Source organism: Eutrigla gurnardus (genome assembly GCF_963514095.1).
Source record: "Eutrigla gurnardus genome assembly, chromosome: 1".
NCBI lineage: Eukaryota > Metazoa > Chordata > Actinopteri > Perciformes > Triglidae > Eutrigla > Eutrigla gurnardus.
Window position 1 is genome coordinate 532,718 of NC_139915.1, and position 23,003 is coordinate 555,720.

Here is a 23,003-nt window from a genome sequence, read left to right on the forward strand (position 1 = left end):
CCCTGCACTTCTAGACACTGATTTATAATTTTAATATCTCTAATTTCCACAGCAGCGCCCATTTTCGAAATGTCATTTTCCAATTTATGTCAAAGCGTGTGACCATTTTTCTTAATACAGCTTATGACAAGCTTGGTGGCAAGGCGGATATGCAATTCAGATTGAGTGTTTTACAGGCACAGCAGCAGACACACCGGGGTGTTAGTGTGTTTATCTTTATCAGTGTCTGCTCAGTGTTTTGGGAGGGGGAAGACTGCAAACACTACACGCCGGGGGAAAATATCTGCCCTCTGGGAAAGGAAAAAACATAAATCTGGCATAAATCTAATAATTACAGTTATCATTATAAGAATTATGATGGTGGCAATGATAATGTATTAAAATATGCATTAACACTAAGAGCTTGAAATGGAATGTGGGCTGGCTTTATGACCATTACATGAATATTGATGTTAATTAAAACAGGACCTCCCTTTTTATGTATCACTCTATCTTGTTGTAATGGAAAGAGTTGGACACAGTTGTGAGGCAGATGGACCAGAATTCATTAGTGGTTGGTTTACCCGATGTGGGGCGCTGTGGAACTCCTCTTCTTGGATGCACTGGCAGCTTTGCAGGTTTCCTCTTCATATGGAACGCTATGAGAGTGGACACATAATATTTTAGGTTAAAGAAGCCTCCAGACACACTGTTAATCCAGATGTTTGTGATGGAAGTGGCAGCTGTGATAGAAGCTCAGTCCTTCATTTACCATCTCCTTTTGCATTGGAAATATGGGACCAACCTTTATGGAGGAAGCTACAAAATATAATGCAATAATAGCAACATTTTTATATTTAAAAAACAACAGAATTAGTGATTAACACAGTTAATAGATCCTAAAATATTTTTACAAAAAAACAAACACATTTCAGACCAATTTGTGTCACAGTGAAAGTTTACTTCACAGTGGATCTTTGTTATTATTTATTTTCTCCATTTTGAATTCGCCATTATGCTTTTATGAGTCACGTTTTTCAATCAAGAAAAAGCAGTTAAAACAATAAGAGGTCAACATCTTTCTGCATTTTGGACAATGATGAAAGACGATCCCATTACCAAAGTTGAAATGCTAAGCTATCTGGAGAAAATACCTCAACATTTCAAAACCCTCGAAACACAAAAATGGATAGTATTAAATGAGTGATTTAAAGGGCCATACTCATGATATTCCATGTTTCATCGCATTAACTAAAACAACTACTAGTGACCTTTTTCCAAACCATGCAATCATTTTTAGATTGATTTTCTTTTTATGCTACAGGCACCCACTGATTCCAGTTCATGCAACTGTGGTTGCAAAAATCAATTTGCAAACACTTGAAACTTGCTTGAGATCAGTTATCTATGACATCTATGGGATTGTTCTCACAGCTTGCTTGCTTGGACATTTGAGGGCTTGTGGAGAAACATCTGAGACCAGTTGACTAATTCAATGATCCTTTCCATAATTTTCACCTTTGCTTTCCATTTGTTTTGTGAGTTTGATGAGTCAGTATTGATGTATAGCATATGCCAATAGGTAATGAAAGACTAAATTAAGTTTTTAACAGCTGCTATCCAACAATAATAAAAAAATGTACCCAAGAGAAATCAAATGAAATGCTCACTGAAATGGGAAAAAGCATGTTGGTCAGCAGTGAGGTTAATTACACATGCCATTGATGGGATAAGAGACGTGAACCACCTGTATGTTCAACACATTCATTGAACTGATGGCTTACTACCTGGCTGATTTATAATGTGGCTAACCCTCATTCTGACTGCTAGCCATCAGTCGTAAAGTAAAAACAGACATGCCCTAAAAACCTTGAAGGTCCACTGAGGTCTAAGTGAAAGAGCAAGACCTGTCTATAGCATTGTGGTGTTAAGACCTTAACCAGTCTCGCCTCTATCCCTCCGCTCCCCTCTGAGCCCAACACTGATCGACTCTCTTTGAGTGGCGGCCTGCCAGCTCCCATGTTCCCTACGATGAAAAAAGGGTAAAAATAACAGGAACAAGTTGTGGGAAATGAAATTTCAATTCATCCAGTCCCTTTATACACTGGTGCAAGAGCCTGTCGTTGAGAAGGAGGGATCAATAGTGTTTAGACAGCAGGGCAGATTTTCTAAGCGCCGGATCAATAGGAAGGAGAGAGAAAAAAATACCCCGGCTTTTCTTTGGCTGTTGTAGTAAATACGAACAAATCAGTGGCCTTAGGCTAAATGGATTGACCAGCTGTTTCCGAGTTCTGTGTTGTAAATAAAGATCCATTCTGAGGTGTGTAACCGACGCCCAAAGGCGAGAGTGTCACTGTTCAGGTTGGCCCTCCATGGAATGTGCTGGACCACACAAGTGTCAGGGGGTGAGGAAGGAAAGGGAACAGAGTAGGGGCCGAGGGTAGGTCGCCGGGGTAGGGGCAGAGGGTAGGGGACGAAAGGTAGGGACCGAGGGCAGGGGGCCGAGGGTAGGGGGCCGAGGGTAGGGGCTCGAGGATAGGGGGCCGAGGATAGGGGGCCGGGGTAGGGACCGAGGGTAGGAGGGTAGGGGACAAGGGTAGGGGACGATTGTAGGGACCGAGGGTAGGAGGGCAAGGGCTGAGGGTAGGGGGCTGAGAGTAGGGGGCCGAGGGTAGGGGGCCGAGGGTAGGGGCTGAGAGTAGGGGGCCGAGGGTAGGGGGCCGGGATAGGGACCGAGGGTAGGAGGGTAGGGGACGAGGGTAGGGGACGATTGTAGGGACCGAGGGTAGGGGGCCGAGGGTAGGGGCAGAGGGTAGGGGACGAAAGGTAGGGACCGAGGGCAGGGGGCCGAGGGTAGGGGGCCGAGGGTAGGGGCTGAGAGTAGGGGGGTATGGGACGAGGGTAGGGGACCGAGGGTAGGCGACCGAGGGTAGGGGGCCGAGGTTGGGGGGCCGAGGGTAGGGGCCAGGGGTAGGGGCCGAGGGTAGGGGGCCGAGGGTAGGGGCTGAGAGTAGGGGACCAAGGGTAGGAGGGTAGGGGACGAGGGTAGGGGACGATTGTAGGGAACAAGGGTAGGGGACCAAGGGAAGGGGGCAAGGGTAGGGGACGATTGTAGGGAACAAGGGTAGGGGACCAAGGGAAGGGGTCGAGGGTAGGGGACGAGGGTAGGGGACGAGGAGCAGAGCTGACAGTCTGGTTGTTATTTTACTCTATTAACTATACAAAAAGGTAAAATACCTTTAGAGTATTTTTTCATAAAAGACACATTGGTCAAGTCTGAAGTTGGCTTCTGCTTCTCCAAGTGGTCGTAGCATGAATACAATAATGTAGCTGATTTATGACAATAAATATACTACAGAGCAGCCTCACATCAATTTTGCAGGACATAAAAATGCGTTTATTTCCCTCCGAAACACAAATATGTGTGTATGAATACGCATGCATTTCTCATACAGTAAATCAGTTGAATGGTAACAAATGATGAATATTATTTTGTACGCTTATATATAAATAAAATACTGAAAACATCACCTTAGAGACGTTAATAATTCTCATCTTGTCACACGGGAAGTAGCTGATGAAAGAAATTGACATAAGGCCAAAAATAGGACTTTTTTGCAAACTAAAACGAGTCCTTGTATGAAGGATAAGGCTGGTTTGTGACGTGGCGACCGTGGCAGGTTAAATATCTCCACCAATACACTGGGCTAATCAGAGGCTATGATCCTGACAGGATGACTGATGGTCTGTTTGCTTTGCCTCACCTCTGGACTTATTAAAGAAAAACACCACGGGCCACACTTTCACAAAACTCATTGGTCAACCACAGTGGCGAATGTGATGGGAGAAATTCATCACTAAAAACTCCTCGGCCCAAATAAAACACACATCAGAGCGCCGAGCGACACCAGATCCTCTGGTCATTACCGACTGCCTCCGAACCGGGCAAGAAGACGCTGGACGCGGGTGGAAAAGGATGGCTGTTGATTCTCGCTGCAGGGTTGACATGAGAAAAGAGAAGGGAGAGGAACTGTGGGCTTAACTGTGCTTGGACATACTGTCTGAGGCTGAGAAAAATAAGGATATGTGGCCGGAATAGCTTTCCTCTCAAAACTGGCTTCTATTAGGGAGTCACAGTTGAAAGAACTTTATATTTGGCCTCCCTAAATATGACAGCTTTATCTGTCCCTTTGCATTAGGCCAGTAAAAGAGCAGTTTGGTGGTATGACTTCACCAACGGATCTCAACAACGGCATCGCAGACACCGGATCTTCACAGGAATACATAAACAGAGCAGCTAGACATGTTGTATGACTCATTCGAGAGCAATTTCACCATGTAAATGAGGCTGTGTGTGTGTGTTTATAAGTGTAGTCTCTCTCTGATTAAGATGACCTAAGATTGTGCACTTACCGAATCTCAGGCTGAGCAGCAGAGGTTAGAGCACAACTCATTTGGCTTCCTGAACACATTACCTTAATGATGCCATTCCTCACGCCTCCATTTCAACACATTTAGAGATGGAGCAGTTACGGCATCTATTAAGACATTCAAATGACTCCCCCAGCTATTTACCCACTGCTCCGGCACAAAAGGGTAGCCTGAATTAAATGTGACAGCACCGGCTCGTTTCCCTTTCCCAAACAGACAAAATACGAAGACAAAGTCATCATACAGGAACGGCCATTAAAAATTTAGATTACAGCTTTCTTTTTCTTTCCCCCCCGAAAACCTGTCTTTTCTCCGCATGTTAATGGGATTGTTTTTCTTTTAATATTAAAGCGTTCATTATGACAGATTGTTAAGTCGACTCTGAGAGCTGCTTGTTCTCCTGTTCCTGGCATCTGATCAAACCTCATTTACTCGACTGGGGGATTGAATGAAATGTCTGATCATTAACCCCGTCTCTGCCTCTGGAGGAGGAGCTGTTCGCCTCCTACACATGTGAACTGTTCCACGGCATCAGAAAACCTGCACGGATATTTAAAAACTAAGACGTTCACTAACCTGTAGAACACACAAGGTATTGTCAGTGAAAGCGGTTTGCTTTCATTGTCTGTTGTCACAGAAACAGTCTAATCTGATCGCGAGCTTTTCTTCTTACACTCATCCAGGTTACCGTCCGATGAGCTGCACACATCAACGAAGGTCCTTAACGTGGTCAAGTCCCCGCAGACCATATGTTCCATATGTCTATGTTAGCGGTTTCCCGTTTTTCAGGTATTAGGGGTGTTCTTGGGAGGAGACAAGGGCTACGGAGAGTGTTTATGTTCCCGGCTTGTACAGAGGCTTCAAATGTGTAAAACAGGGCACTTCGGTATTCAGACGCCTGGGGCTATTCTCTAAGTGGTCTTTACTTTGAAAACACAGGTGCCCTCCAGGGGTTGATGAGTGGTGGTTGTGTGCATGTGTGTGTACGTATGAGGAGGCAGTAAGCTGGGAGGGCAGATAAAGGACCTGCACCGTTCCGAGGCCCATGCGATGCTCTGAATAATATATCCATACATCACGAGTCCATGTCAGACTTTGATTCAGTGTGGTGGTCTTGCAGAAACCACTGTGGTATTATCTTTAATAATGCAAGCTGGGATTAGGCGCTTACTCTCTTCTGATAAATATAGGCAAATCAATTAATTCCACTGACATTCCCCACCATAGCACATACATAAATCCGACATTGTGCTTGGCTTTCTTGTTTTTACTCTCTAAAGCGGGACTGAATGGTTTGGTTTTTATGTCCTCATTCTATAGAAAAAAACAAACATCTACAGTGTAGAGATTTGTTATCGTTGCAGAACACTGTAACTGCGATGTTGATATTTGAAAATCTAATGAGTTTTTGAAGGAGCTCATGAATTGGAAAAAATAAAGTTGCATATCGCTCACTGCTGGTGCATAAGACAATAAATACTAAATTAATAGGAGTGGTTTGCGCTATCTCTCTAAGTACCACGACCTGGTCTGCTGTAATAGAAGCATGCATGCAAATACAGCATGCCTGCACACACGTCTCCACTGTGGCCTGGTAGAAAAAGAGTTTTAATAGGATAAGGAGAGAAAATATAAGTTTTGTTCCACGTTTCACAGAGGTGAGGGTGTCAGCGGGTGCAGCGCGCCTGGAAAGGCCTCATGGCTATTTTAAAGGCTATAGACCACTTAGCAGATCTCAGCTGGTCCTGATGCCAGTGACCTTGTTAATGAGGAGCAACTGGCACAACAGTCATTAGGGCCCGGCTATCTCCACCTTCAGGAACCGTCTTTTATTTCCATAAAACCTTTTATCCATTTCTCTCTGAGGCTGCTATACACAGCCGAGGGCCATTAATGACTACAGCGGTATAGCAAATGTCATTACATAGCTTGTCTTATCAATACTTCTAAAAACAGAACATCAATGGAAATAGAGGCAGAGCAGATATAATATGTTTCTGGTAGTGTCACAATCTTGTAGGTCTAATTAAGCTGAGTTCAACAGAAAGGCTGCATGGGAGGAGAGAGGAGAGGAGAGGGTGACCCAATTAAAACCAAATCGAAAACTCAGACTCACTCTACAGTGGGGTTCGTGCACACAATGAGCAGGAACCTGTGAAAACAAGGGGAACAAGCTTTATTAGTCCCTGTTGCTGCATTAATATTCTAGCCTATAATGAAAGCTTAGTTTTTTCCCCATTTCCCTACACTTGCCTGTCACTGTTCATAAATATTGTCTTATTATGATCATCATAACTGTTTTTTCTCCAGATGCGCAGAAAAAAAAATTCAGAGCCAATTACTAAAATGACAGGTGAAATGGGATCGTGCTGAGAAGAAATGAAGGGTTGCCATGGTGATATAGCCAAGGAATCAGACTGTATGAGGGATCACGTGACCAATATCTGGCTGAACCGCTGCTACACTCAGGCCCCGCACACCAAAGGACATTTAACCTCAATCGTTGGCAGCAATTGCAGGCCCATCCAGCTGCATTTATTTTGCTATCTCTGTCTGGCTGTGTGTGTGTGTGTGTGCTGCTGCAGCTAAAACGCAGGGTGGTCTCAACCCCTCTCTTTTTAATGACAGCCCTGGAGAACTTAGCACAGTGCTATCTGCATTAAAAGGAGGCTCATGGCAGTGTTGCAGTGGACACAAAGCAAGACAACACAGATCAGATACAGAAAGGCAGAAAGACTGTTCAGTATGATGGAGGTGACATGAGCTGAACAAAGGGTTGATTTCATCAGTGAACCTCTGAATATATGCATGCTTTCTGTCGGGTGATCACCGCTGTATCTGTATGTGCTGCGTGCACTGTGTCCCACTCTGTGATCCCACTTCTTAAGAATACAATACCTTATGCACGGACAAGGATTAATAATTGAGAATGTGTAAAATGGAATTGGAAATGAAATGACTTGGATCAAAAGTTAATTAAGAAACACACCTTGCACAAATATCTTTTGAGATTGTTCCTGCTCACACGACAGCGTGCGAGGAGTCTGAGACAACTCTGAAACTAGACACGAGCAAGAGGGTGATCTTCAGTTTTTGGATTTGTCTCAATCAGAAGACAAAGTCGACTTGAAGAACGTACTCAAAAACAAGCTTGAGCGGTTCTCACACTTCTACGCTTTAGTCTTTGGCATGCCATGACTTTTTCTTCTCACAAGCTGTTCTCTATTCTCCCCCTCCACGTCAGGTTCTCCAGGCAATCCATAACCACAGGGTTTCCTCTTGCCTCTGGGTGAGAACTAGGTTGCTGTAATGTATCGATACAAGCTAATTTGTGAGCAAATATAATGAAACTTTATTTAAAATATTTTATGATCTTCTGCTCTTTTTATTTAGAGAATATAATTCTACAGGTCAAACGTTTCCAGGAGGATTCATTGTTATAGGCTGTGATATGTGTAGGCTAAATAAAAGTAGTATTTAACGATAGCACGTTTTGTCTTTCAGCTTTTGGGGCTTTATCTTGTAGGAATAAATTATGTGAAATTAATGGTTTTATGTCAAAAATCATCACATTATCTTCGGGGAGGATCCCTGAACCCGGATATTATTCAAGTAATTAATGTAATAATGATTTGTTGATACTGGCCACGCTAACGGTTATTATTTTTCTACTTCAAGCACTGCTTAAGAATGTTTTTGTCTTGGAGAATTACTTAATACAAAGAAATAGTGGCAGGGCTCACTATTATCATGTTTAGAAGTCGTGACTATGTTTATCTTCTATTACAACTGATTAAAAGACATTGAAAAGTGAAATGCAACATACAGCAATGCAGATGTGCGGCTGATAATGACGCTGGAGTGAAGCGTGCGGACGGGAATTATACAAATAAATAAATAAGCTCAAACAAATGGGAAAAATCATCCCACCAGAGCAATTATGGATCTAATCAGAGGTTTCTGCATCAAGGTACAGCTCTCCTATCTGGGTCCCATTTGCATCATAACACAGTGTGCAATATTAATTTCCGAGTTTACTGCTTATTGGAAGTGCAAAGTATGAAAAGCCATTAAGGCCCCAAATAGGAAAGCAATTTGCTGTCACATGGATTCGGCTCTATTAAAAAGAAAAATCTTGTTAACCATTTGGAATTAGAGTCATTTGGCAAAAGGCATTCTGCCGCACTCCAGTAAAATAAGTAATTATGCTTCTCTTCCTTCTACCCCTCTCTTTCTTTCATTTGCACTGGCGGAGTGGGGAGTGGTGGATGGGGAGAGCGACTGGATGCAAAGGTAATTAAAGTTGTTGGCTATCTGTTTGGTTAATGTAGGGATCAGGCCAGCTGAGAGCTTTGGAGGCGAAGGCAAGATGAGAAACGCATCCATTTTTTCTGTCCCCGTCTCGCAGCCCCCAGGCTAACTCTGATCTGGTCCATATATCACCTATTCCAGTCCCGCAATCCGCCAACCAAACAGGGAACTATCCATATAGAAAAACTCAAATGGACAATTCCTCTGAGCTTATCTCGGTTTCATTTAGGTTCCAACAGAGTAAAATCTCATTAGCAGTTCTCAGTTTAAATTAAACCATCTCTGCAGGCCCTGATGTCTTTGCAGAATACATACCGTGTACTTTGCTGCGTACTGCAAACGACATTTGTCACCTTGCTAAGTCTCTCACAACCGCTTTAACTTGTTTTGTTGTTTATCAGTTAAGAAAAAAACCAAACATATAACAAAACAGTGGATTTTAAAGTATATATATCAGAGAAACACAACAGCTCCAACTCCACCCCCCCATCCAATCGCCATGCCAACCAGACTCATTTGGTGTGACCTCTTGCCCTGAATCTTAAGTTTAGCAGTATTTTCTGAATCGTGTCATGACCTCTTAATCATCATTACCCCAGCTCAATGGGTAACTCATCCAACGAGGTTTGGCTCCCCTCACTCCACCGTAGTAATGTACCCCCCAACCAACCCCCCCTTCAAAAAAGTGTGATTTATGGGGTGGCATGTATGGCCTCTAAGGTGTTTTATGGTCGGACCTGCAGGGCCTATTTAGGAAGCACTGCGTGCTCCGTCCTGACCACAGGTATTGATCGCCAGCAATGGCCATGGCGTGGCTGACTAGTTAAAGCCCTGCATGTGCCCTCACAGGGAGATGAAAATGAGGCCTCTGTGTGTAATGATCTGTGTATGAGCAGGGAGAGGAGGCCACAGAGACAGAGAGGAGAAGAAATTAAATCATTCCTTTGCTCTTTCAGGAGAGGCACTGCAGCCAGCCATGCTTGGCTGCTTAATGTGGGATCTGTTTTTGAGAGGAAAATTAAAAAGAGAGGGAGAGAAGAGTGTGCGAGGGAGAGCAGGGGGAAAGAGAGATAAATGGCTGGATGTGGAGGCGGTAAATGAGAGCATCCTGATGCAGAGAGCTGTGTGCGGATGTCCCTAATGGGGTAGGCTGATGTGAGCTGTCTGGTAGCTGACCACCACAGTAACGTTGCCTTCCTGCCTAACCCACACCAGGCCCTTCCAGCGCCGAGATGCTCCGTGCTAATTGGCAGAAAACGATGGTGCATAACAAGTCCAGAAGAGACGTTGGTCTAATTTGAGAGGGGGTGAAACGATGGATAAAATGCTTCTAATCATACGGGGCATTTTCTTGTCTGTGAGGCACAGACTGCAGCTTGCTTTCCCTTCTCTAGAGAGCCATGAGTCAAGACACACTGGGACAAAGACTACATGAGCAGCCGAATCCACACGGACTTAAAGACAAAAAGAAAGAAAGGAGAAAAGCAGAAACGCCTGAAATCCACTTACTCAGATCGGTCAATCAGCAAACAGCCAGACTTTGAAAGCTGTAATACATTTTTAACTTAACTGTGCAGTCATTAGTCCAAACCTTTATTCATGGATTGAATTTGTTAGTAGATATTAGGGTGAATTGGACAATCACTCTGTGTCAAAATCCTCATTTCCCTCAGTAGAACCACCTCCTCTGACAACAAATAGTGTTGTGTAAAGTGGTGGCAGGGAGCAGGCCTCTATGTCTATAAGACCTTCAGCTTGACCAAAGCCTCTCACTTCCACCCCACAGGGGTGAGCGCCTGTTCATTTCACCTCGCCGGCCTCATTAACTCAGCCCTCTGCCATCATTAAGACGTTTGCAGTCAAATTAATTGAAAGACAGATTAAAAATAAATTAAGAAAAATGCGTTGCAGAATGCCTACATGCACTTCATAAATCATCAGGGCAAAGCCAGGAGCCGGCTCCCTATAATTAACTGCAGACTATTTATTTTATCCTGACGGTATAAATTAGAATTCAGACGCACAGATTATATTAAGGCTGTCTGCCATGCGGAACTGTTGAGGGGTGTGCAGAATATTTTAAGGATACAAAGAGGAGAACAGACAGAGAGAGAGAGAGGGAGAAAGATAATATGTAGAAAGGCAAACAATATGTAAATGCATACAAAGAGATAACATTTGCGTCCCATGGAGAAAGTATTTACTCAGTCAGTGCATAAAGACACAATAGACAAAGCAATTAACAGCCACAATAAAGTGCATGATTAAAAGAAGCAACAAATGCCTGATTAAATGAATTGTGCCAAATGTCCCGTCGTCTCCTTGGTGATAACAACGAGATACCAGTTTACCCGCAGGTTTAACCAGAGTCGTTTGTTCACACCAATAACGCGGGTGACATAAGAGTGTCCAGGAAGTGTCCCCCTAATTCTGCCCGGCTGCATTCCACTCTCCTGCTGTATCACATCCTGGCCCCTTCACATGCAAATGCAGACTAAAGCTCTTCTGCCAGTCAGCCTAAGACACCACCCACAGGCACATTTATATCTCAGTCTCTCTTGCTGTCTGTGCGTCTCTCTCTCTCTCTGGGTGTGTGTGTGCTACAGTCAGTGCCGGCCACACACTGCCTCCTCGTGGGCACAGTGCCCAGGCTGGCGCCGGGCCAGGCCTACTCTGCCACACTGGACTGGCAAAAAACGCTCCTTCCCTCTCCACACCCCAGATTCCACGCACATCCTTTCATCAGAACGCCCGTGGCCTTCTCCTCCTCCTTCCTCCGTCTTTATTCTGCACCACAGCTGAGATCCACACTTTGAAAGTATGCCCTCCAACCAGCCGGAGAAAAATAACACTATCACGACTACTGCCGGGGAACAAATAAAGCACTCACACATTTGAATGCTCGGTTATTATGCAATCACACTGAAGGCAAAACCCCCGAGTTATCTATAAACAATGTTACATCAAGGCACCGTACCAGGTATCAGGTGCATAGCACGGGAGCATGAACAAGCAGTGAAAGCCCTGAGATGTATTTCACTTTTGAATATTTTCATGAATCAACACAAAAAGAAGTAATTTGAGCCTCCTAGTTGGCAGTCTTTACACTGACAGATATGACAATACAATATGGAACTGCCAGCAGACTCAAAGTTGTTCTTCATCGCAGATATGGTATGATACCACCAGGGGACAGATACTCTATATATAGGAGCAGCATATACCACTGAATACAAACAAACCCCCACTGTAAATATTTTAAAACAAGAATATCAAAAATGATGAAGTAGTCTTTATAAAAGACATTTGTACACTGTCATCCAGTATACGAGTGTAATACATAAACACAATCCGGACGTCATCTAAAAGAATGCACATCCATAAAGTGATGTGTAGAGTAGCATGTGTCTTTTCACAACGAAACACACTGGATCATATTTATATTTATCATCTCTGCGGTAGACTCCCTGATTTTGTTATAGTTGTCGATATCGCCTCCAAATGTCCTGCTACTGTTTCCTACTCACTGTTGACATTTTTTTTAAATACTTACTCACAGTGAGCTAGGAGTACATCCTAGGATTTATGGGCGGCAGTGGGTGCAATAACAAAGTCAGGTTGTGTATATTTAAGAATTAATTTTCTTTTATTATTATTATTATTGTCGTCTGTAAGTCTGCGAGCGTCCCACTGTGACAGCCTCACAGAGGGAGACTTGTAAACCGTGCCGCTCCCAGCGCAGAACCCATTTAAGTTTCACAGGGTTGCATCTACCTTCTCTCAGACTATAATGTCAATTTCAGCCGCGTGTGTGTGTGTGTGTGTGTGTGTGTGTGTTTTGGTGACTTTTATCATTTCTGTGTTTTTTTGCAGGACAACTGGGGGGCAGCACGGAGAGGCAGACACAACCTGTGCTGTGGATGGCTGCATACCTGGCTCAGTGTTAGTTGTTAAAGGGAGTATTTTAAGAACAAATAACAGCCCAGTGAGCCTGATCCTGTCCGATCACCTGATCAGCTGTCAACAGCAGCAATTGCCACACACGCAACCACAAACTTCACCCATCTGGTGTTAGCTAGGCTTATATCCCCCAAACACCAAGCAGGTTTTTAACAGTCATAGCACGAAAAACAACCAGTCTGCCTCAGATGTATAATTTTGTTCCCCCCGGTGAATAAAAAGCCTTGGAGGCGAGTGCATACGCAGCAGTCATGTTAGTTAAGATACATGGCTATAACCGGCCACCGGGAAAAAAAACAGTAAATCACCAGCAAAGAAAATAAATATATACTTATTACATTCTGCACACTGCATATATTCACCTCCTTAACATATTGCACTGGCACAGTGCAAATGTACAGCACTGCACACGGGCAAAAACATGCCATGAAAAATGACAGGGGTAACTGCGGACCTGGAATATAATGGTGCGGTGGAGCAGAGGAGAAATAATCATACCTGGTGGTGGGGGATGAGGGGAGATGGGAGGAGCAAGGGGAAGATGAGTCTGTGCCCTGTAGCAAGGAAATGGAGCTCCACTGCTCTGCTGCTGACTGCCTCATTCCCCCAATAATGCTGCACAAGAGCTGCCTTCAGCAAAGGGCAACAGCAGACAGCGTCTTCCAAAAATACAGTACCCACACATACAGATGCTGCAATATTTTACTCATTGTAATGAGATACTACTTACCAAAAAAACATTTGTTCAATACAAAATAAATTATCAGGCACATTTCGGCAATGATACTGATAGACCAGCTGGCTTCCGTCCTTCACAGAATTCTGATCAGTTCAAATCAGCCTGCAGTTCCCTCTCTGACCATTAGGTGTCTCTCTTTCACTTTGCATGGTTGAAGCTCTCGCTCTCTCTCTCTCACCAAGTGGAGCTCCTCTGCTCCTGAACTCCCATCTACACATAATATATACACCATCATTTGAAAATGGCAGCTTTTTGAAAATTCACCTTGATTATCAGACATTAAAAGTGACTTCTCCAAAGCTGAGTGTCTGGCTAGGGGGATGGCTGCAGACAGCAGAACAATGCAGCAGGCTTGATATTAATGCCTTGCTGGTGTGTGCAGGGAGGAGAGAGGAGCCAGCCCTTTGTTCTCTCCTACAGCCAATTATTTTTTTTTTACGTGTGCCTCTTTTCACAACAACAAGAGCGAATTTAATTTTAATGCACTCTAGAAAAAAGGGAAAAAACATCTACAGTATTCTTAAAAAGAAATGGGGACTAACACCAGCAGTTAAGTATATATATATATATATATATATATATATATATATGCATCTCTATATAAGGCACAGATGACAGGGGCAACAAGAATGACATCAACACAAACACAACCAGCAGCATGAATCCTCTCATGCAAAATGCTAAAACACATACTGTCTCACCGCCGAACCAAAGTAGCACACAGCCCTACCTTTCTGAAAGAAAACCCAAAATGAGACGAGAGACATCCAAAATAAAACCATGGTTATTTCATTATACAGCATTATGATGCAGTGGTGGGGCGCACATTAACATGTGCATATACCCAGGACGCGATGATAAGAAAGCACACGGTAAAAATAGCAAGGATTACAGATCAAATGGCATGAAAAAAAATAAAAAAAATAAAAAAAACGGGATTGCTGTTGGTAGGTATGTGGCCAAATATTTTTCTAATTGGAAGGGCACTTTATCTTGCTGTCAGAGAAGCAGTAAAAAGCGGTGCTGTTCCCAGAAGGAGAGGAGCACAGCTTGCCGGCCTTTTATTAGTGCTGGAGCTCTGATATATGCGTCTGCTCTAGGCTTTCATCAGGAACCAGCGCCATAAACACAAACACACAAAGGACTGCTCCAAACTAGCCACACTGCAAAGCCAACACAACCGCTGTTAAACAATTCAGCTCCTTTCCAAAAGTGCAATCAGCATACACTCGACAGAAAATTACTGCCAAAAAGTTTTCGACAACAAACCGATGATGCCAAAGGTAAGTGGGGCCACTTTGAGGTTTACAGGTTAACACAATGATCATCGGTTGGAAAACTAAACCACCAAGCATTCAAATCCAGAAAACAACAGAGCAGTGTGCAGAGCAAACAACCGCCTCAGTATAACCAGACACTGTAAAAACCTGGCAGTGTAAAACGATTAAATCACTGGAGAATAGGAAAGCACAAAATACAGCACGCACACAAACAAACAATGCGGCACAAACTCTTACATACGCAGCTCATGCAACGCGAGTATTTTTGCACACAGAGGCACTCCGAACTGAGCAGACAGACACAAAGACAGGCAGACTGATGGACACACACACACACTCACACACACACACACACACCCACCCACACAGGCTAAATTAAATTTCAGTCCTTGGGCAGACAACTAAAAGGCTTGTGTGTGGGACCTACTCTGCAGCACAGCAAAACCAATTCTCTGACGATGGAGAAATTAAAGGGCAGGATCCAGCCCGTTTATGGCGCCCGCTCTCCTCTCCTCTCAATCAAACGTTTTATTAGCAATCATTTGGTGCTAAAAGTCATGTTCTTGGGAGGCAGACAGTGACAGGAGGCGCTGGACAGACAACACTTCAGCACATACAACTCCCAATTATTTACACCTGGAATCTGCTAACCTACACCTTGTGCTGTCATCATTGTCCATGCTTTAATCTATCCTCTATCCTGAATAACCCTGAAGGGTGGCAAATATTTAAAAAATAACATTGTGATCCTACAAAGGGATTAATAATAATGTGAACAAAATGCAATAATAACCTGAGACTTTATTGATCTGCTTTGGAGCCCCACCTTGTAAAATCACTATCTTGATGCTGTTGGCTGAGGTCTGAGCAGTCGGGAGCACCGTACCTGCTGATTGAGGCAGCCATGTCGGCCAATTCTGCAAGTAGCAGCAGGAACGCGAAGCAATCATTAAGATGTCCAGTGTCTTGTTTCCTACACTAGGAGACAAAGCTTTTCCATTGCATTGTATAACTGATAATGTGGAAATATATGATGAATTCATAAGTCAGTGCTCAGTTTCAATTAAATGGGGAAATACAAATGAGCATGTGGGAGAGAAGAACAAGAGATAACGACTGTATTTTCTTGGCGGACATCTGTAAATATATTGACATACTGTATGTGCAAATGTGTGCAAGTTCACATGCATGCGTTGGCCTCCTTGATCTCTCTGTCTATTGTATCACTGTGGCATCTCTTTCTACCTTTCGACCCCTCCAACCCCCACCCCGCTCTGCTCTTCTCTCCTCTGGTGTCTGGAAACAGTAATCTGCTCCTGAGCCAGCGCTGCTGGGATTAGGCAGCGACTGGAGATAGGATATATGCGTCATTAAAGCGGAGAGCACAGCATTGCAGAAGGAGAGAGACAAAGTCAACAAAGGTGACACGGAGACAGAGGAGACAAATACCAGAAACCCACACACACACGCACGCATTATATATATATATATATATATATATATATATATATATATATATATTTATATATATAAAAAAACTCTGCTCTGCCTGCAAACCTATACACATCTCCCCGCGCCAACACACACACACGCATAAATTCTCTCACATACAATTTCCTAAACCTCCAGTGAGTAAGAATAATGTAGTGTTGCTGTAATGGATGTCTGAGAGAGAGGCAATGTATTAAACCTAAGGCACTAATGCAAGACAATGCATATACACTGTGTAGTAAGAAAGACAGTAATTACTTTGTGAGGTAAAGTTGGAGCTGGTGCTCGTTTACAACGCCGCAGATAGAACCCTTGTTTCCCAGAGTAGTTTATCAATTAATCAATTGTAGATTTGAAATATGATTCACAACAACCAAAGCATTACTTTAGCGGCCCACACATTGACTGGTATATAGTAACTATATGCTATAATTGTACATTTCCAGACATTAGTTATATTTCTTTTTATAAAACAGTACAATATGCAGCAGTATTGTGGATGTTCGTCTGAGAGTTTAGATTTTTTTTAAATGAATAAATCCTTGTATTACTTTTTAAATAGTATCTTACCTGTGTGTCTATGTGGGGACGCCCACATGGTAACAGGCCAAGCAGTGGTGGTCTCACCCTGCTCCTGGTGTCCCGTGTCCTTTTCCTGGCCCTGTATAACCCAGGTAGGCCCCAGACGAGCCTCCAGGTCTTAACGTCTGTGCCCCGCCTGGGTGCTCTCTGCAGCCAGCCGGCCCCATGCTGCACTTTCTCCGTCAATACTGCTACACCTGGAAGACAGACACAAACGAGCATACATGCTTTGAGGAATAATTTGACATTTTGGGAAGATGTGTCTTTGTTTTCTTGCTGAGAAACTACTTTCATATCTCTCTATTAAATATGAAGCTGCAGACGGTTAGTTGATCCCGGCTTAAAGTCTGTAAACAGGAGAACATCTACGCTGGCTAGAGCGCACTAATTAATGCCATATATAATGTCTGTAAAAGAGGGTTAGTCCCGAGACTATTTTTGGGGAATTCCTTTCTCAAAAAGTCTAACTATTCCTTTAAATATCAATACAAATATGTATGAAACACACATAAAAGTCATATCTCCAAATGGAGAGACAAGCGTTAAATACAGTCTTTTTCTGTTACTCCTGAGAGACCAGTGGTGAGTGAAGGTTAAACTCCAGTTCTGAGAATCATGATATTATTATTATTATATTAGCAGAACTATGTAAATAAGTTTAGCCTATCTCCCACTATGCATCTTAGCATTATACATTCCTACATAAGGTCCTCACCCATATCTATGTGTAAATAACTATCCATCACTAATTGTCCTGAGACTTGGCTGTGCATCCATAAAAGTAGAAACTTCCAAAAGGGAATTCATAACTACAAAACTCATGAGACACATATGAGCAGAAATGAAACACAAACATTATGCTCCTATGTGACTGTTAAAGAATTAAAAATGCAGGGGCAACATATTGAGTCTTTTCCTTTATAATAACTGTAGAATTGTGCTTTAGTGTTTGGCCCATTTTACTGCATTCTACTGTTTAGCGATTGTATGGTTGTATGCTACATTTCTGAACGTAGTGTTAGCCTCATCACCAGCTATTTCAGTAATGGCTTTCAGCTCGACTTCAAGCAAAGGTTACGCCGAGGCCAATAGTTGCTGAACCTCTGTGTTGTTGAGTTGAGTTGTTAGTTATTCCCTCTAACATTAAAAACACTGTCCCTCACTAGTTTCACACTGCCTGTTATGTCCATCGGAATACATTTACCATTAAATATTCTGCTAAAGTTATTATACCATGTGGTCTGTATTGTATTGCTTTAGAGGGCAGATACTTTCCATTCTGACCTGCTACATCCCATCATTAAGGTATAGGTACAGTAGTAAGGGAGAACTACTTACATATACAACAACAACAATATAAATAACAAATACACTGTTTTTGGTGACAACTATGGATTAAAAAAGAGTAAGAATTAGAGGAAATGTATCTTTCATGGAAGTTGACATTATTATGTCTCCGTCTCCCTTTTGGAGCAGGATTGCTTTTTTGTTTACCCAAGTATGCACAGTACATAGAGTTTGGGTAACCTTGTGGATGTGAATGGTTGGGTATGTCTGTGGACGTGTGTTATGAGAATGGAGCTAGAATGAGCTCCACGCTCAACCTTACATTCCTTTTCATTATTGCTTCATTCTCTGCCTTCAGATGCCCATTAAACCGCAGCTGAGGAAACATGATGGAGATGACACTATCTTGGCACACTATATTACAAGTTATACAAAAAAATGAAATGCGTGTGTACGTTTGTATATGTGTACTTTCATTTTACTATTTTTTTTAAATAATTAATATTAACAAAAGAGAAGGTGATTTAAAAACTATGTAAAACTAGCAGTCTACTATGTTAAAAATGTATTTTACTTAGATAGTTGAATACTCCAGTCAAACTAAACACTTAAGGACTGAAAAAACAATCATGGCATACTTGTCATATATCTTTGGGCTTTGGGCCTCTAATAGCATGTTATAGACTCATACTAAAATAAAATGTTACATTTACTTACATATATCAAAACAGGCTTATGGAAGATATATTTGTGGAAATGATCATAAGCTGCAATATTTTGATCACACAGGTTGAACCTGTAGAAAAAAGTCCAGCATAAAGGAGCATTCTATGTCATCGGGTTCAATATAGACTACAAGTACACTTCATCAATGGTTGTGTGGTTTACAGTGCTGACGTACCAGAGAAGTTCCCACTGAGCAGAATAGTTGGCTTCTATAATACATAATCGATTTGACTAAAAATATACCTCTTCTTTAATAATAATATATTAATAATTATCTCATGGGTATGAATGCTGCAATACAGCAGACAGACCATACCATAATACTGAATTTAAATCATGTGGGCTAGATATGGATGGAGATGCTAAATCTTATTATCACATAATTATCATGCTTTTACACTGCATATGCATCACTGTAAACACACAAGTTACAAACTTAGAATAGCCGCTAATCAAAACATTACTCTACAGCGCCACCAATGGTCAAAAACGCCACAAGGTGTCTTCAATTTGAAACGGACTGGAATTAAGAACGAAAGCATTTTACAGTCAGCGTCTCCCGGGGAGTTTGAAAGAGTATCTGAGTGGGTAAGAAGTGAGTGAAAATGGAGGGCGATGGTCACACAATGACATCTGGAGGAGCGGTAGGGAGACGGAGAAAATAAGCAGGGATTCACAGAGAAGCTGAGGCACGACTGTGAATGTTCCAGGCAACAATACTGAGAGAGTGCGACTGAGATGACACCTCAGGCTCTGATTGAACAACACAAACCGAGTCTGCCCAAAGGCTTAGCAACAGGTGACACCATCAATCAACACAGTCAGAGATTCAGATTGGTCAGTGTTGTTTTTTCTCCAGGGAAGGTGGCAATCAGCATTTTCTTTCTTTGTATATATATGTCAGAAAACCCAGTCATCAATCGCCAGAATCCAGGGTTTGTCATGTCTGTCACTGTGACTAAGTGCCTGTTTGTTATACAGAACATGTTTGTCTGTTGACTCTGTTGACATACATCCCCGCCTACAAGCTCCTTATTTCTTTCTGTTCAACATCTGTGTACTTCAATAAATCACACATGGAATGAAATGCCATAACGTTTGCATTGTTGGTCTCATATCTATAGGTCCTAATATACATATATACATTTTAATCTGACTTCATAAGCTGCATTTCTCTAGGTCAGATGACACCAGAACTACTACGTCTAATTTAAATGAAGCAATGCTGAAATATTTTAAATTTGCTCCTCAAAATGCTATTCTGCTCAGAATGCATTGATGGGGATGGGCACATGAAGCATGATGAGTCTGAGGCCTGCTGGAAACCCCCAGGCCTGGCAATGAGCACTGTACCTGACTCTGGAGCTCCTGGGCCTGCTGAGTCTGGCTCTGAAGCTGCTTTTGGTGTTGCTGCATGCGGCTCTGTTGCTCCGGAGATCCAGTCGGCTCTCCTGCAGTTCAGGCAACGAATGAGAGATCCCTGCTCCTGGATGTCCAGCTATTGAACCACAAAAGGAGGCAGGGCAGCGAGTGGAGGAGAAAAATCAATCCAGTGCACAGAGCTTATCCTTTCTGCGCAGCCAACCTGCTCACTGTAGGTGAGACTAAGATGGTTCCCCATCTTGAAATAAAGCTGGCCGGTGTCCTGTCCCATCAGTGGCAGGCCTCATATCTGCCTTCATCTGCTAATTCTGTGTCAGGAGAACGGCTGAAGTTTAAGCTGAGCTTTCTGGAAACAAATGTTCGTACAGTCAGGTTGGACAGTCAACAAGGAACTTTATATATATATATATATATATTTATACCTATTTCATTAGGTCGAATTTAATTTCTTGTTCTTAAAATACAAATAAATATTATAACCATAATAACAAGTGATCAATAATAGAAATGAAAAACTCAAAGGAACACATTTGCTATTCAGAACAATGCAGCAGTGTAATATCATGTGATACACTACAAAAGTAAAAAATGAATGCGATATTGAAAAATAAAGGTAACAGCGAAGTCGTGCAGCTATGCGATCAACAGTGACGTAACTACGATATTGAGCTAAGGATGAAATAAACGGTTCTTGCAAAACACTCGCCAGCCCAGTATGTGCATCCACAATAATAAACAGGCCACTAATTAATACCACGTCGCTGTGTTAAATCACAAGAGGGCAAAGGATGGAGGGGAGAGAGAGAGCCGAAGACCGTGAGAGAGAGAGAGGAAGAGGAGGGAGCTTGGGAGAAAGGAAGAGAGGACAGTAAGAGGAAGACAAACAGACCTAGCTCCGGGTTCACTTGGACGGAGGCTTTAATCCAGTGTGCCTGATTGCTGCTGCAGTGTCGTCGTTACAGAAGGAATTAAAACCAGACAGGATGGGGACCCCAGCATGAAGCTGGATAGCTGGTATTCAACCATCTGCATACCGGCTGGCAAATACTCCATGAAATCAACAAAAACCAAGAGCAAAAAAAGGCAGTTATTTCCATTCTTGTCCTGTTCAAAGCACTGTGTCATCTCCGTGTCCATGTTTGCTTCTTGGAATAAGTCAAACAAAGGAGGCTGGCGGTAATTCCTGAATTAAAAAATACAGATTATGCAAAAATCCATTTCACGGAATCGCTTAAAAAACGCGTCTCATCCGTTAGCACTCTCTTTCTGTATGTGATCCACACCGATAACCCTGGTCTTGCTTTCTTTCCCTCACAATCGCTCCCTCTCTCTCTATTCTCCCCTCCTAAACTGATCAATACTTCATTTAAATCATGACATTAGCACACTACTACTGCAAAAAGAGGGCGAGAACAAATACAAATGAGCTTCGTATGTTACGGAGTAACCGATGCTTAAAGGATTGTAGGTTTTCTTCAAAATACAATGTGAAAAAACAAAGACAGAAATATATGCAACTGTGCAGGGGCTGTGCTGCTGTTTTGATTTGAGCTCATGAGCCTCACACTGATCAATACACATTTAAATCCAGGCTGTGGAGAGCTATCACAATATCTCGTCTCATCAGAAAAAGGCAAACACGCAATCCCAATTATCATCTCAAATGACCAGCGTCGAGGGAACACAAGCTGGATGCTGATAGAGGCATATTTCATATTTATTCAGCAGATTTTTTTACATTAGCACCTGAGCGCATAATTGCCTAATATATATGCACACTCACACTTTTATCTATTCACATAATTCACAATGAGCACAATCAATACTGCCCTCTCCATACTCTGCTCCATGCTCATAAAGTGTGTCTGCATTAGATCATATAATAAGCCGCCCAGAAAACCCCAAACGACACCTGCTAATTTCCTGGCGCTCATTGAAATTGCGAGCGAGAGCAACTGGCTAATCTTCCTGTTCGTCATTAAACCCGGATATTTACCTGAGCAGCCTGAGAGTCACGGGCCTGGCGATGGAGCAACGCATCTCTTTGGAGCCTCTGGATGGTCTCATCCCCGATCCCAGATAACTGAGGAGAATCTGATCAGGTCAGGTTTTCATCCATTCCGAACAGAGGCGAGGACAGGAGAAAAGAGAGAGGAGAGAGGAGCCGACCGTGAGCCCAACACGAGGCGGGAAGTGGTGGAAAGAGAGCCCAAGTCGATCACTCGGGGGAACATGCACTTACATATAGCCCGGCGCCAATGTCGACCAATGAGCAATTAGGCAGACAAGACTAAAGTTATTGATCGGGGTTCAGGCTCTTTTCTCAGGGCTAACTAGCCTGCCTGAGGTTGTGTGATGGCTGCTACAGCTGTGGTCGGCAAGACAAGGAAAGGCAGTACAACAGGAAGTGGGAGGAAGGGCAGGGTAGGTCTTTCTCTCCTCAGGCCTTGAGCTCTTGAGTTGGGCACGGGACATTATCATTTAGGCTGCTATTGATTGCCAAAGGGCTTAATAAGCCTTCATATCAAGCAGTCACTCACAGAGAGAAAGGCACTTTGGAGAATGCAAACATCCAATCGAATATATTATGGAAAGCAAACTGTTTTAGCAAAGCATAACTGACAGTAACTATGACCTTTTTGTTTCCAATTTACTGGATAATGAGAGAGTTTAATGTCTGGGAACAAATTTAAAAAGATGAAGCTAAGAATATCTAAAGTCAAACTATTTTTAAATTAAGTTTACACTTTAAGCAATGAAGGTCCTGACAGGCCGCGTTCTATAGATTTAGCTTCAAAATGTAAATCGTAGACATTATAATGCTGCAATTCTGT

At 42.7% G+C, this 23,003-nt stretch overlaps 1 long non-coding RNA gene across 1 annotated transcript; it reads right to left on the reverse strand.

The window, feature by feature from the left end:
• Nucleotides 1–429: 429 nt before the first annotated feature.
• On the reverse strand, nt 430–22,254 carry LOC311011476. Its single transcript, XR_014596893.1, has 4 exons — nt 21,059–22,254; nt 20,140–20,515; nt 16,762–16,970; nt 430–638 (listed from the first exon to the last, which is right to left on the reverse strand). It is a non-coding gene; the product is annotated as an uncharacterized lncRNA (long non-coding RNA).
• Between the last annotated feature and the right edge of the window lie 749 nt (nt 22,255–23,003).